General features: G+C 35.8%; 1 long non-coding RNA gene across 2 annotated transcripts in view; it reads right to left on the bottom strand.

Moving 5' to 3' along the window:
• LOC118679905 (uncharacterized) overlaps window positions 1–15,956 on the bottom strand; it is a 38,079-nt gene that overhangs the window by 9,414 nt on the left and 12,709 nt on the right. The window contains exon 3 of one of the 2 annotated variants that reach the window (XR_004975456.2): window positions 3,347–3,655. The exons of the other annotated variant lie outside the window; for it this stretch is intronic. This is a non-coding gene — a long non-coding RNA (uncharacterized lncRNA). Of the gene's footprint in view, window positions 1–3,346; window positions 3,656–15,956 lie in introns of those variants that run through there. 2 annotated transcript variants of the gene reach the window in all.

Here is a 15,956-nt window from a genome sequence, read left to right as displayed (position 1 = left end):
TATGCTTTCATTTTTTAGAAAAAAGGCTTTAACAACTCTAATTAGTTGTTGTTTCGGTTAAAAAACATGCAACAATGTGTTTTAACATACCCAAATGTCCCAAATAATACACACATACACGCACAATCGCGACATATTTGTTGGCTTAGGGTTTCGCTCATTTGTTGCTAATCGAGAAGAATTATTGTACTGGGGAGTGGTAGGCAACTAAAGCGCGGCTTTCGATAAAGTGTTGCACGAAATTGTTCCGAGAAACGCTTGGCGACCGAGTTCATTGTTGAACTTTTCGTATTAGCTTTATATGCATGTCTATACAGCAGATTCTCTACCTCAACTAAAGCTATGTCGGGCGTATTCCTTTTATAAGGCAACATTATATATAGTATATACATATCAGGGTACAAGGTGTCTGATCGCAGTATATGCTTTACTACCATAATACTAAAAGTGTGAGCAGTCTTCGCACACTTTTCCGAATAAGCTTTTTAAAGTTTTGTACAGCAGACGCCTTGACATTTTTTACCCGCTTTTAATTTGTAAAAAGGCTCTGAGACTAATGATAGTCAGCGATTTTAAAGGAGCATCTTAACACCCCCAACTTGAAGAAAGGTGTTCAAACTTGTGGTGTATCCTTCGGTGTTGTTCTGCTATGTTTGAAAAGAAAATTGGTATTATGTGGACATTATTTTGACAAGTATGAAACCGTTAAAGAAAATATACCAACTAAAAATTCACAGACTTATCTAAAAGATCTCTTATTTCCAAAATACAGAAAGAGGAAGGTTTGAGTTATGAACTTATGATATGAGACCAAAGCACAATATCTGAATTATCTGCCAAAATACGTTTTTCAAAATCTCTCATTTGCTGACTTTAATGATTCTCACTCTCTTCTAAGGGACAAAGTTAACCAAAGAGACAGAGATGAGTAAAATCGGTACATGAGGATAATCTCTAAGCACCTTTAATCTAATTCCACTCAGGTAATACTCAGGAATTATATAGAAGATGTAAAGTCAACCAGAAAGACGAAAATTATTTTATTTTGTGTATAAAAAAACAACGAAAATATTGAGCTTATATTGTATATTGAGTCAACCGTAAGCATGGAGAAGACAGTTGGGTTTAAATACATCATAAAATCCTCTATATGAATTGTCTTCAAGAAAACTTTTTAGCAAATCAACGAAATTATACAGAAGAAAGAAATGTACTTGTAAAATAACATCAACTGACCAGATCAGAAAGTGTCTCGAAATTCTGCTGCGGATATCTTCTATTTGTTTTGTCAATAAATGCAATTTTCCAGTACTCTGAGTCTTAATCGCACAATTTTATCATTTTTATAATTTTTATAAGAAAGTAAATTGCTCATCATAATCATCATCAGCACCTTTATTCCGTACACTTCAAATACCTTTTACTCACTTATCACTTTAGCGAGACCTGCATTCGATAGTCAAATATATAATAAAAATATATAATAATATAATAAAATAGAATAATAAAACTGGTAAGCAAAAGTAAACTTTTTTTTAAGTTTCTAAACTGTTTCTTACTAATTTGACGTCGCTGATTACAAATCTAGATTACATTAGGAATAAATTTCGCTTTCTATGCGCTTATAGTCTTTGCTAACAAAAATTTTAATTTTTTTCCCAGCTGATGAGAAATAAGAATGACATAATGTATGAAAGCAATGAAGAAGACTTTTTTATTGCATATAAATATAACAGAAATACTCACCCTCGTAATGTAGATCAATATATGTAATTTTGTATTTTTTCAAAGACTGTGTTCTTTCCGCTCAATCCTTGTCACTCTTTGGAACAGTTTCTATCACTGAGTATCATACTTACAAGATACTGAGGAAAATAAGACTATTAATTCATTTAATTTTAATGTTTATTTGTATACCCTGAACAGGGTATATTAAGTTTACCACGAAGTTTTTAACATCCAGAAGGAACCGTTAGAGACCCTATAAAAGTTATACATAAATGATCAGCATGATGAGCTGGGTTGATTTAGTAATGTCCGTCGGTCCGCCTATCTGTCCGTCTGTTCGTTCGTCCGTCTGTCTGTATATATACAAACTAGTCCCTCAATTCTTAAGCTATCGATCGAAATTTTGCACCTGTCCTTTTCTCACAAAGAAGCTGCTCATTTGTGGGAACGGCCGATATCGGACCACTATAGCTATACAAACTGAACAATCGGAATCAAGTACTTGTATGTGACACTTTTTAATTTGACGAGGTATCTTCACGAAATGAAGTAATAAACAATTCGGCTTCTCAACTGTATGCGTTCACACGAGCGAAAAGAGTTCAGCAACTCGAGTCGGGTTTTTCTGTCATTCCTTTTCACAAAGTTTTCGCAAATGTTTGTGCGGTTCGGCTATGCGACACTTAGAGCGTGTTGCATATTTCATTTATGGTCTCACATTTTGCTTGCAAGGAATTACCGTGAATGTGATAGAACAATATTTAGAATACCTGCTATTAATATTTTCAAGGAAAAACTTACGACGGAAATTCACTAACCCATCAGAGTGTACTAAATATCCGCTATTTATATTTTCAAAGCCAAATTTATGACGGAAACTTCCCAATCTATCGAACAGTATATACCCGTAATTTGTTTAAGCCATATTTTTTCTATTTATTACAAAACATTCACGAATTAGTTATATTTCTTGTTTAAAAAAAATTATATTCGAATACAATCCTTTGCGTTTAAAATAAATAAATATGCACGCATCCTAATATAGATAGGTATGTATAAAAAAGTAAAAGTAATTCCGTTTTTATAAAAGTTCGTTTATATATACAAGTATTATTATGTTTAATACAGCTAAATGTTATTAAATATTTAAATTAAATATTTTTGAGTTTCTTATTTTTATTCTAATTCACCATTTTACAAAATTCTATGCATGTGTGCATATTACATACAAAAAATAGATGACAAAATTCAAATTTCGGAATGATCGTATATATTCATTTGAACCCGAGCACGAGCGGCACGGGACTTCGTCTTCCTCGTTGTTCCCTCGTCTACCGGAGCCAACCGGTTTGGGCTACAAAAGACTTCGTGTATAAACTGGCTTAAAGAATCTTAAAACGGTTATGCTTTATTTGACTTCACTTTTTATAATAAACCCAAAAAATCAGGTCATAAATTCTTTATTCCTTTTTAAAATTTTTTTTGATAGTGGATTTTCCATGAAATGTTGTGCGAGAACGTGAGCTTGACATTTTCTGTACCAAATTTCACGCGTCCTAGCAATGACACTTGCATCAGCTTCCACAACAGTATATGTATGTGTGAAAATGTATGTGTATGTATGTACCTTATATGCAGAGATATTGGCGCAGTCATTAACTCTGGTATTTTTTAATTACCTCACGGGAGCCTGGTTCCTGGTATTCTGTATTTAAACCTCCGAAAAATCCTTAAATTCGTGCAATCAGAAGCGTTTTCGGCGATGATGTATGTTTTTATGAATCTCATTTCATTAAACCCGTAAAACTCGATTATCTCTTTATATCGCAAGGGTAGGAATGCCTCTAATCTCGCCACGGCCGTGCAAACTGTGACATTTCATTTCACTGTAACTGTGTTGCAGTGATGCGGTGCAAGTGATGAAAGACTTGGATAAATAAATACATAAAAAATTAAATCATATACAAAGTTCATGTGAACAAATTCTGTGTATGTTGCAACATTTTCTTGATAACAAAAGACATAAAATTGAAAATGTTCTCGGGTATTATGTACTCGAACGTCTTTATGGCTTCTGTGTTGAGCACTCGGTCTACCAGTCAACCATTACCTGGCTTTGGCCAGGCTTAGTGCAAGGCATGTTTCATACATATTTTTTTTATAGCAGTTATATTTGTTTTCGTACACAAACTGTAGATAGGTGATCCTGATAATACTTATTTTGTTTTATCTAAAATCTCTAATAACTGGCTACTCAACCTTAAAGTATTCTTTTGTGAAACGGGTTTTATTAAATTTTGGGCATACTTCATAATTAACACAAACACCAACATAAGAATATCAAATAGTTGATGATAAAGGACCTTACATTGTCGCCTGATCCTGAAAAAGGGGCGCACTTTCTGCTTTCTTCTTTAAATAAAGATTAGTTATAGTGTCAGTATTGCGGACTGCACAATTTATTTTAAAATTGCCTCATACCAGTGCATTTTAGTAACGCTTATTCTAAGTAATCTCTATTTAATAGACTTAGGAATCAGAAACGGCCCAACTACTACTGTGGGTACCGGGCACCGGGGCTTCTTTTTTTATCACATCATCTTATTAGTAACTTCGACGCAAAGTACACCAAATACTTGGATGTGAAGAAATAACAGTATGTATTTAATATGTTTTCTCATACCCTATACCTATTTATCGCTAACAATAAAAGCAACGCAATGCCATTCCGATTATTTCTGAACTGGAAGCAATTTGTGGTTTCGTACTAACCACCGCAAGCCCTTTATTTATACGATCAAATACACTATGGTATAGTATTATATCTGTAAATATGTAACGAAGAACACATTTTGTTTGCCGTAAATGTTGCTTATGACTGCCGCTAATTTATAAGAGGCAACCGTAAGAAACTGGTATGCTCTTGCATAACTGTAATTATGTGAAGTAAGTGCAACTTGGGAAGAACAGCAGCTAAATCATAAAAAATCGTTACTAAAATGGTCTAAATCTAACCAAAACTGTTCAAGCCCCTAAGTACTAAATATATGGACCCCAGTGCCTATAGTTGACCTTCTACCGAAAATATCAGTCAATCCACAAAGAAATCTCAAACGAGTATACCATTTGACTTTGCGAGAGTATAAAATGTTCGGTTACATCCGAACTTAGCCCTTCCTAACTTAAAGCTAAAATAGCGGAACTCATTGTAAAATTTAATAGGCTTCATTCAGCATTTCAAATGCATAAAACGCTTCCTAATTTATTCATTTGAAAATTTTGTCACATTAGTAGACAGCTGATTCGAATATTGGTTTTGCATATGTTCGAAGAGACGCAAATCCAATCAGATTCTGTGACACCATTCAAAATCAGAATTGGTTTGCAATTCTGACAACTACCGCAATCTGTCTTGAATTCCACAACACCCCTGATTGACTGATATATATGGCTTATCTTATGTTAGGTATATGAGAGATAGGGTAGTATTGACCTGATTTTCATTAAAGTACCTTACATACTGTCACCAACATATATGAAGTAAAATCAACCCGATGTTTGAGAGTTTGGTTATTAGTTATATGGGGGCTAGAGCAAGGTTTCACCCGATTTTACTTATTTTAGGCACAAGAATACACGGTGGTTAGGAAAATACGTTCTCCTTTATTTTTTTAGATAACTCACATATTGGCTGATATATGTGGTGTAGAGTCACCCAGAAGTTCAAAAATCTTTATATTAGGTTTATGGGAGGTAAGGGAAATATTGACCTGATTCAACCCATTTTTGACACTCAGACGTATTATTAATATATATTAGGTCAAGTAAAAAGTTCGTTCGGGTTTTATCTAAGATATGGCGTTATTGTCCATAGTACTAGTGTTACGTGTAGCATCATGTCATACTATACGGCGCTGAAAACGTGTTTATTCGCGCTAAAAGTTTGTCTTTGACAGTTTTTCGATTGATTGACTCAGTACGTTGTGAGCGCGCGTCAAAGATGAACACCAGCACAGAGAATATAATATAATATATCTCACAAAAAAGTCAACTATAGGCACGAGGTCCACGCCACAATCCGGGGCTACGTCCATTTTTTCACGATTTTCAAACCACAGATGCCTCTCATTAACAAGATTCGTTGTGCCAAATTTTAGTTCTTTATCTTAATTTACGGCTTAATTATTGCACTTTATACGTTTTCAATTAAGGCCGTTTTGTGGGCGTGGCCACGGAACATGTGTATCAAGTTTCATCAGTATATCTTATTTTAACTCAAGTTACAGCTTGCACAGACCGAGGGACGGACGGACAGACAGACGGTCATCCGGATTTCAACTCGTCTCGTGATCTTGATCATTTATAGCATTATATCTATCTCGATTAGTTTTAGGTGATACAAGCAACAGTTAAATGAAAAGATCTATTATATTCTGTAGCAACATGTTGCAAAAATATAGTAAGGAAATAGGTTGTGACCGAGAGGATCTAATTATTTCCCCCAAAACTATAATGCAATTAGGCATCATAACGATGAAAAGCAATTAATCGAAGAAGAACAAGAATTCCCGCAAGAAAATCGCCGCATCAGTATGGGCCGACTTTGCGCTTGCCAATTCCACAACGAAACTCAAAGTATTCTTCACCATTGAAGAAGTTCGCATATTGAAGATGCCGGTGATCCCAACCAATATTCCCAGTTAGCTAAAACGTATCACTTCGTTCATTGATTACACTTAACATAAGCGTTGCGGATTTTCCAACCTCTTGGTCACCTGAACGTTGTTTATGAAAGCAAGCTTAAGGGTTAATCAAGATTCTGCTTTAAGGACCCTTATTTATGCGACTTATGCAAGTCGCAGTAGATATCAAATGCTCAATCTATCTAATCGCGGCTCCTTTATATTCTCCTATTCTGAGTGGAACACTAATAAATACCTACAAGCACACCTGGCTACCAATTTGAAAAGTGAAAATTCGTATGCAGTGAATTGAAAGTTGACTTATAAGTTACAGTTATAAATAAAGTTTTGTACACTTTCAAAATGATCGCCAAAAAATAGATTTTCATTACTTGTTTGTTGACAGCACTTTTATTAATTGTAAAATTTCCTTAGGAATAAACGCTTTACATCACATGGATTTGTACCAGTTATATCCAACATTATTAAGGATGGTAAACAGGTTGCAGGGCCACACGATGCCAAATACTCACCAAAAAACGTGATGAATATACCATACTTGTATGTTATATAATTATTAACAAAGAAAATTTTCACAATAAATTTGATTTTATGTTATAGCTGTACATGACTTGCTTAATTAGTGATGAGATTCAATAGTACTGCAGGATATTGTATTCAATTTTACTGCCTAACTTTTTTATGGCTTTCAAATAGACTGTTTGACAAGGAAATTAAAATTTTATAAAAAAAACAAGTCGGGTGTAACCGAACATTTAATGCCCTCGAAACTTTCAAGCAAGAAAGCCGGGGTTATACCTTCAGGTATTGGCAAAACTTTGTATTAAAAAATGTTGCGAAAGAATTCAACATTCATTATTCGAAGAAATCGTGAAAGGATTACACTCAAAATAGGTATCTTAATGGCTTATGTAGATTATAAGTCGTATACTTACTTAGTTTCATTACTAAACTTTGCATGTCCGAAATACTAATATTAAGTAGCCTAAGTAACTCTAATAAGAATATGTATGTGACATAAACTCAATCAAAGTTAAATTTATCTCCGGACCTACTAGACCAATTTTAACAAATTTTAGTACATAGGACCAGTATACAAATCAAGAACCAATCAATAGATCCGAACCACCTTATGACTAAAAATGTCCTAATGGGACAAAAAATTCAACAAAATTTCTAAAAAACAAGCCGGTTAAGTGTGAAGTTGGCTGCGAAAAAATTAAATATGATCAGCTGTTGTCATCAAACCAAATTACTTAGTGAGCAACCCAATATATTAAATTTAGCATCTTGGTTGAGTTTATATCACATTATAATTCATACGAATGAATTAGGTTGATTTTTATGAAAATATCTCGGACCTATATACATATTGTATGTAATACGAGTCATGTGAAGAAAGATAATATTATATTTTAGCTGTACGTGTGTGCTTTCGTCAAAAATTTATGGAAAATATTAATTGTTTTAAACTACATTTGATGATTCTCATTTTTAAGGCAGTCGTCCTACCAGAAGTTACAGCGGAAGATTCAGTTTTGGTGAAGGTGGTCAAACCGGAACCGGAACCTATGTTATATCTAAATTAACCTTCAGATCCAGTAAGATTTCTACAATAAATGTTACGAGCGTATAAAAAACTATTTGTAAATTATTTATAAATAGCCTGAAAGGTATGCAATGATTTTTTTGGTGATTTGATTTGACTTGAAGATTTAGCTGGGATAACTCATTAGTTTTGACAATAATCGATGAGCGATCTCATGAGGATCATGCATAAAAGCATATTCGCTACCCCATTATGATACTAGGAGTTTATCATAGATTATTTTGTAAAACATGTTGTTTATACCAAAAGCAGATGTACACACGATGCAGATGTACACACGATGCTCCCAACGATGAGAAATATGAAATAATAAAAAATGTGCATTGAACGCGTTTGGTGTACGTATCTTACTTATTAGCGGCCTGATTTCTATTCACCAACATTGTTTGCCACTTCACCATTAAGTCATCAAGAGGCGCAGTTACTAATATGGAGGAATACATGTGTTTATGTGAAACTTTTTCAAAATATATAAAATATGCAATTTGGTTTTTTCAATATTTTCCTCTGTTCGTGTCACTGTATCCGTTGTTGCCGCAACATGAAAACATAATTATATAAAGACACGGGTCTGTCCATACTCTTCAGAGCATGAGAGAGAGTCAAAAGGATAAAATTTCGAATTAATTTTTGTTTTTAAACTAATTACAACATTGGCCTTATAGACGGTTTTGCGCTCTCGCGTGTCGCTTGACGTACAACATGGCACAGATGCACCGTTATGAATACTATGCACATGCACATGATTAAGCGGATGCGTTCGCGGCATTTCATTCACTACCGCTCAACGGTTATTAAGCATTAATTAATCATTCCAGAGAATTGGAACACAACAGTCCAGGCGAATGATTTATGCGTGTTGACTGGCATTTAATGTTTTTAATATTGTACATAACTATGTACAGACATATATAGATAATTTTATAAGTGCCCCGAATACTTGATTGTATTAGGTCAAGTAAAAGTTCGTTCGGTTTTTATTGCTTTTTCAAAAGATGATAACTTTGTGTACATTTGTCCGATTTAAGTCAAATATGCGCCGTTTTGTTCGTAAACTTGTTGCCAACGAGATGCCTTCATTATACCCCTCTCGCAAAAGGCTGCGTCCATATTGGCAAAAAACTCGGAGAGCCAATTTTCACATGCCTCTCTTGAGGCCAACTTCTCACTATTAAGCGCGTTCGCCATGGACAGGAAAAGATGGTAATCAGCTCCCGGAGCATCTGGCGCGTCACCAAAGACGTGTGTGGCCTGGCGTTGTCCTGATGGGGCAAAATTCGGCCTCTGTTGATCAAAGATGGCCTCTTCATAGGGAAGCAGCTTGCAGTAGATGATTTCTTGCCAATCCCACCAAGCACACAGCAAAACCTTCCTGGCCGTCAATCCGTTCTTGGCCACCGTCTGGGGCGCTTCCCCGAGCTTTGACCACGACCGTTTGCGCTCGATGTTGTCGTAAGTGACCCATTTTTCATCGCCAGTCACAATCCACTTCAGAAACGGGTCGATTTTGTTGCGATTCGCTGATGGAAATTCGGTCCATCATGTTTTTTTGCGTTAGTTCGTGTGGCACCCAAACATCGAGCTTCTTTTTGAATCCAAGGTTATGCAAATAACGAACTTTTTACTTGACCAATTATATACTTGTGTACATGCATATTTAAAAATCCTCCAAAAAATAAATCAGCGTTTTGGAGCTGGCTTAGAACTTGTAAGGACCCACATTTGTCGGATAGCATTAAAAGTGATGTGTAAAAGAATAATTTTATTTTGAAATACACTTGTATAAATAAACTATCCTGCACGCGTTGCTAATCTACCAAATAAAATAAATTTGAAGGAAAGCCATTACACAAATATTCAGTTCACTTTGAGTATTTTTATATACTATTGTTCATTCGGACAAGATTGTGACGCTGCAGATTTTCGTTTCAATTCGATCCTCATTGAAGTTCTGTGGCGCTATCCGTCGAAAATTGATCGTACCAACTCAGAAACATTCTTTGGCTCATGCACAACATGATTATATACATTATGATTATATAAAGGACATACAGACAAAGATTCATTTATATATAATATATGTATATAGATTACACGCTCAAGCAGACCTACAGAACGAGGCATAAGTTTCATCAAAATAGTTACAATTTATCACAGATACAAACCAGAAAGAGGCTATGTATTTAACTGTGTTCCCGAACCGGTGCACAAAATGTCCTAATGCTCACACACCACTCCACTGCTCGAACTCAATGTTTTTGCGTTAAGAATAAAAATGTTGGGTTTTTGAAATGAACATCTCGACCAAAAAGATGGATATAAATTGCGAACATTTTCGCGCGATTATTTTTTACAACTTTCTCAGCAACAGTGCACCGATGAACTTAATACAATTTTTGGCGATGATGCTCCACCAAGGACCAGTGTTTATCGATAGTATAATGAATTCAAATGAGTTCGTCGAACACTACTAGACGAATCGTCAAAGGTCTTTCAAAATCAGTTGTTGTTCCGGAAACTATTGATGCTGTACGCAAACTGATATTGCAGATCGTGAGATTGGGACAACTATAGATTTTAAAGGAGAATATTGTGAAAAACAATAAATGTATTATCGATGAGTAAGACTTGTTTTTGTTCTCTAATCCCGAAATATAAAAGGCAACCCTGGTATATGTATGCATGTTCCACATATAGTCGCGAGTAGATGGGCGCCGCAATAAAATTTCTCACAAAACTTCTCTTCCTACGCGTAAATTGTGTGCAAATGGTGCATTGAAAAGGCAAATACCTCGAACAAATAGTGCCAACGCAGTACAAATCAGCTTCCGCATTACCATTATAATGATTAAAATTAGCATTAAATCCAGCATAAATAACCGGAGGATATCAACACACGCGGTCTCATATCAAGCTCACTCAATGAGTCGCTTATAAATGCGGCCAATTTGTGCGGGACGCCACACCAACACCACGAATATCATGAAAGCAAACGCGAAGCCGAGGCGTTTGCGACTGCCGAAGATCCCCAATCGGAGTTGAGTTAAGAAATTTTCAATCAGGCCAAATCGGGACGATACATGGGACTTCGTTGGAGTGGCGCGTGTAAACGACAATGTCCACTGTCAAAATGGACAACGCGGACAAAAAGGTGTCATCAGCGGCAGGAATTGGCGTTGCTAGCTGTCAAGCGATTGCTAAAAATGCCATCGAAAGGCGATGTTAGTACGCAAACAAAAAGTGAACAGGATTAAAAATTAATTCTGCATTTAAGCAGCTTTAAACGTTTTCAACTCGTCTGAGGCTTGCTCTCACGCGCCTTGCTTGCTGTTCGCCTTTACTTTTGCTTTTTATCGAAAAATCGGCACCATCAAACGGTTGCTTATCAGCACTGATGCGATCAAAATCAACTATAACTGCCTCTGGTCGCTCATAATTTGTGCGCGAAGAACTCGGCAACAAAGGCAAAAGTCAAATGAATCGACAAAAAGTGTACTGGGGTAGCAGGCAGCCTTGCCGTTTGTCAAGTAAAAAATTCATGAGCTTTGTTTGTGAATCAAAGCAAGCCTGCATGTCAGTGTTGTTGGGTTTCAAATGTCAACTTTATTGTCACCGATCGCCGATCATAGACGAGTCGAGTCGTCTGTAGGCATCGTTACGCTTCGAACTATCACACATATTTACACATCAAGATTCTAAATACCCTTTTAGCAGGCTCGAATGAGTGGATTGATTTATGTTTGCGCTTACGCATAAAGTATTTTAATGCAAACACATTAACAAAATATCTTTACACATCCCCTTCGTCGGCGTTTGGAAAGCTTAACTTCATTTCACTGAATAAACTTTTTAATATTTATGGGCGGTATTAGGGTCTTCCTAAATTTGCTTGATATTATTTATGCTTCATGCATTATTTTTATGTCGAGACATATTGCATGGAGCTCGATAGTTCACTCTTGGAAGAACCTCACAAACCACATAGCCGGCGCTTGTTTCGATATCTATTCGAAAATGGGCAGGACCAGGTTTTGACTACGCCCCCTTTAAATATCATCAGCGTATTTGTCTTTACAATAAATTGCTCAGCCATCAGCAAATATATCGAAAAAAACCCAAATAGCTCTCCAGAAGTGTAACATTCGTATCCAATATTGATCTTATTCTCCGTATCTCTGAAGACTTAAACAAATTACTTTCTTCAGTTTTTCATTTCACTTTTTTAGTGATATTCAAATAGCATATTTTTCTGGTAATAAGCTGCACTTTTGACAACAAAAAAACAAAAAAAATTTTCAAAACTTCCGGTTGACTTTACACCCTCCATATCGGTGACTCTATGGGATATCTTAGTAAAATTTAGAAAGCATCTTTCCCAAATAATAATGTATTCTGATGCCAAAAAAGGACAAAATTGGGTCAATACTTCCCACAAGTTATTTCTGGCCGGCTTTTAATCTTGTAAATTGCGAGATTAAAAAATGTTCAGTTACAACCAAAGTTAGCCCCTCCTTCCTTGTTTTGTTTTGAATTGGAATACAATGGTTAAATACAAAGAAAGTAGCATATAAGCGTAAACACACTTATCTTGCCACTTGTTTAACTTTTACTGTTAGTCACTTAATTTATTAATCACACAAAGCAAATTCCATGACACAAATATAAAGGGGCACCTTATTCAACTCGCCTTTCTCATCTGACTCAACAGCAATTAATTAGCTAAGAGGTTGCAACCAATTCCACTGAATTTAATCGATTGCAAATACGCAGTATGTGTATACACAAATAAGCAGTTTGGCGACGGCGATGTGCCTTGGAATGATTTGATAACGGAAGAAAAAATTAAACATGACAAATATTACATTCGATTTATTCTGCGGTGTCGACATTCTTCGAGACGACAACCAAGAGGTGGAGGAAACTCAACCAATAACAGCTATCAGCAAGCTTTTGACCAGCTGGTACGGCCCATAGTACGTGTGGAAGGTCTTTGCAGGCGGCGAGAGGAATAATGGATCTCTACTGACACCCGCCCTTAAATATTGAACACTAATCGCTCGTGCGCTTTTCGATCAAAACCATTGCTCCTTAATGCCAGATAACTTCTCCAGTAGGCGGCGTATCTTCAATTCTTTAAAGGAGACACCCTTTATAATAATCGTGAGATTTTACGTTTATTTTCAGCTTAAGTGCGGAATGCAGAATTCCGAATCTTCACCAATTTGGCCATTTTACCCACCTCAACAGTCTGCGTGTATTTTTCTTTGTATTCTAATTAATTTGTGTTTTTTTTATAATTTGCTTTATGTTAACATTCATTTGAGGAGCTTATTTCTTGTATAGCGAGACTAATAAACGATCATTTAATAAACGCTTTAATGACAAATTTACGATCGTTTTATTTGCATAAATTACCAGTGTTGGAAACTGCATGCTCATTAATTTCACCGCACTGTAAATTGCCAATAAAATGTTATTTATGTGCTGGCAAATTTTCAGCGCCTTAAGTACTCGTGTTGGAAGATCGCCTTTATGTACATATGTACATACACACATGCTTATCTACCGCCGCCAGATCATATCAAGCGAAATGCATGCATATACATACATACTTGCGTACATACAAACATACATCACTCGTTTGTACCAAAAATGCTTAAATATCATTTTAGCGGAAGAAGCGGATCAACGACGAGGTTCGGGATGAACGCCAGATTGGCAGAGTTGGCGGCATCTACATTTGTAGTGAAGTGTAAGCCACAAAATATTATCATATACTTAGGTACAGGTTGGTTGAAAAGTTTCTGCGCTAGAAATGAAAAAATATTGTTTTTGGCTCGAAATAAATTTTTTTATTCAATATAATCTCCCTTAAGTTCAATACACTTATACCAATGATCCTCCAATAATTTTATGCCTAAAATGACTTTCCGGAAGCTTTGCAAAATACCCATCTACGGCTGTAACAGCTTCTCATTCGACAAAAAACGCTTTCCACGAAGGAATTGTTTCTGAAAAGGTCGTAAAGATAGTCGGTGGGAGCCACATCTCGTGACTACAATAGATGGTTAAAAAAATTCGTACTTTAATTCGTTGAACTTTGTCATTATTAAAATACCATTGTGAGCAGGTGCATTGCCTTGATGAAAAATTATTTTTTTGTGCTGCAAACCAGGTCTTTTATCACGAATTTTTTCATTCAGCTGCTCCAAAAGGTTGCAGTAATATTCAGAGTTGATTGTTTTACCTTTCTGCAGATAATCAATCAACAAAATTCTTTTTGCATCCCAAAAAACTGATGGCATAACCTTCTTTGCTGATCTTTGTGACTTCCTCCGCTTCAGTCCACTGTAAACATTTCCTGTTACAATTTAGGCTCATGATGGTAGATCCAAGTTTCATCCATAGTTATAAAACGACGCAAGAAATCGGTTTTATTCTGCTTAAAACGCTCCAAATTATGCTGAGAAATTTGTAACAATATTATGAACTTGCTCAATGATTTCTGTTGTGGGTGTGATTTTTGGTCGTCCTTCGCGTTAATCGTCTTCAAGCCTAGTACGACCACGTTCAAATTCACCAGCCCAACATTTAACGGTGTGTTTTGTTCGTAGTAGTGCAATTTCTTGGTGAGAACAAACAAAATTTTCAACTAACCTGTATATGTATATACATAGGTATACAAGTGCCAGTATACACCATATTAAGTTGTTGATATTTAGTTGCTAATGCATGTAGTTTAAAGTTTATTGCGCATTTTTAGCGCTTAATTGCAGTTTAAATCGTTGAAGCTCCTCTCATTTTGTATTGCGACCGAACCGGCAATAACCTACACCGAAGATCGTAAATGCCAAATGATGTTGTTGCATCAACATACCAATACGGGATTAAAAATTACATGGTCGGTAGTCATTTTCTTTTTTTCTTAATTAAAAGCTAGACATTTCATATACAATTCATAAAAATACTTTCCATGATAACTGTCAGAGATTGTTGTAAAAGTTGTCAAAGAAAAGAGACAGCTAGATAGGAATTTATTAACAAGTGGTTCAATGAAACTTTGATCTACTCTACCAGTTTCCGTTTTGTTTAACCTTTAATTCAATAAGATTATAACAGAAGGCGGTCCGAAAGAAGCCTGAGTAGAGAGCTTCTCGCTGAATACCTGGTATTTAGTTCCATAGTTTCTTGAAATATCCACTGGGCAACAACTCGCACCAACATAGCCAGACCTTCCATTAGAATCAATAATATTACATACATTTAAGGCATACCTTACTTATAGTGAACCTAGTTATTAATAATTGATAACTAATCAAATTTGTTCTCACTAACACCACTGGCACCTTCTATGGTATTCCTCGAGGTCTAATCGGGTTTGCCGCTGAATAGCGAGGCTACAATTAATTATGACCATTTAATAAAGTATTAAACTCTTTCAAAAGACAGAATTTATCAATCGCAATTAATAATCACTGTCCAAATCACACCAGCATAAACATCGACAGCGACTAGTTCAAGAAAATATTAGTTGGTGAATGAAGACGTCGCCCAAAATGTGAATTAATCAACGTTATGAGACAATGCCACAAAATAGTTGCCACAACGAGAGCCACACACACGCCGCCACAAATAAACACAATAGCACCGAGACCAGAAAAGAAATCACACACATAACGCAAAAGCAATCGGAATATCTACACTAATCCTTGATAACTCATTTAGCGAAGCACCGAAATGAAAACTTGAACACCAAACAGATTTCTCCCCTTTTGGTGTGATCAGACGATTTATATCAGCAGTAAATTCGGTGTCAACATGCGGCATTGCCGGCAATAACTACAACAATACATAAGTAGGTCCGCCATGTGTGTGTGTGTGCAGGGACCCATCCCATACAAATTTGGTAACGAAAG

The sequence above is a fragment of the Bactrocera oleae genome, chromosome 2 (assembly GCF_042242935.1).
Source record: "Bactrocera oleae isolate idBacOlea1 chromosome 2, idBacOlea1, whole genome shotgun sequence".
Lineage (NCBI taxonomy): Eukaryota > Metazoa > Arthropoda > Insecta > Diptera > Tephritidae > Bactrocera > Bactrocera oleae.
Note: the sequence above shows the minus strand (reverse complement) of the source record. Positions and strands in the feature narration are given on the sequence as shown.